This window comes from Triticum dicoccoides, chromosome 7A (assembly GCF_002162155.2).
Source record: "Triticum dicoccoides isolate Atlit2015 ecotype Zavitan chromosome 7A, WEW_v2.0, whole genome shotgun sequence".
NCBI classification, from domain to species: Eukaryota; Viridiplantae; Streptophyta; class Magnoliopsida; order Poales; family Poaceae; genus Triticum; species Triticum dicoccoides.
Genome location: NC_041392.1, coordinates 640,771,399 through 640,772,657, shown reverse-complemented (window position 1 = coordinate 640,772,657; position 1,259 = coordinate 640,771,399). Strand labels below are relative to the sequence as shown.

At 49.9% G+C, this 1,259-nt stretch overlaps 1 pseudogene; it reads right to left on the bottom strand.

Annotated features, from left to right (window-relative positions):
- Nucleotides 1-454: 454 nt before the first annotated feature.
- LOC119333769 lies at nucleotides 455-956 on the bottom strand (annotated as a pseudogene).
- Between the last annotated feature and the right edge of the window lie 303 nt (nucleotides 957-1,259).

Sequence of the window (1,259 nt, the reverse complement as noted above, 5' to 3'; positions counted from 1 at the left end):
CCAAAAGAAAAACCATTTTCTGCGGCCATATAGATATAGAGTCAACCAGGTCGTAGCCTGGAGGCGAAATTGGTCCATTCTATTTTTTTGGATCAAAATTGGTCCATTCTACGACTGAATGCCGGAGAGCATTCCCGTGTGGTTCTCGTCCGTCTGATCGGTCGGTCAGCGCCGTGACTTATAGCGGTAAAAATTGCATATCTTTGATTGGTTAGTGCAAGTATCTTTATTCAAACAGCGAGGCAACGTTTGGCTCAAAACAAATTTTCATATCTTTGATTTAGTGGATTGGTGGTAAAAATATATGAACGAATGTGAAAAGATTATTGTGCAGATAATTGTTGTTATTGTACGTACATGTAACCTCAACCATTATTGCTTTAAAAGAGACTCAAACAGTGTTCAAAAGGTTCCAACCAAAATCTTATAGACACCCAAAATCATAAGCAAGAAATCAAACCAAAGCTACACCCTCATGGGAAAGCAAGCGACCGTAAGACCCAAATTCTAGCAGGCATCCCCCTAGGGCGAGCACGAGGTGGAGCACGTAGCCGCCTGTCTTGTCGCCGGCCATATGCTTGCCATCGAATATGAGCCTCTGCTGGACTGGCGGGATGCCCTCCTTCTCCTCGACGCACTCCTGGATCCTGTCGGCCATGTCAGTGGGTTCAATGTCGATCTCGATCTCCTTGGCGGTTGGCGTCTTGACCTTGATGGTGGTGCTGCTGTGGAGGCGGAGCACCAGGTGTTGCGTCGACTCCTTGTGCACGTTGTAGTCGCCAGCAAGCGAACGTCCTCCAATTGCTTCACGGCGAAGATGAGCCGCTGCTAGTCCGGCGGGATCCCTTCCTTGTCCCAGACCTTGCCCTTAACGCTGTCCACGGTGTCGGCGTGTCGCTGCCCTCCACCTCCAACGTGATGGTTTTACCCGTCAGGGTCTTCACGAAGATCTGCATCGTCTTAGGCGAGTCACGACTTGAGTCGCCGAGGCTTCATTGGCGACAAAAAGAATTGTGTTTCGATCTCTCCGGGGTTGCTTCCAGGGACGGGGACCTCGGACTACGTGGATACACAACAAGGACAAAGGGACAGAATGAGAAAAGTGAGGATTCAAGGGAGGGGGTCTATGGGCCTGGGGTATCATAATCCGACATGGCTGCTGTCCAGACGTTCCGCAAACCTCCGCCAGGTTTGCTTTTGGTTTTCATGAATTTGGATGCATGGACGACGCTCGTGGACACAAAACGGACAGTGCAATC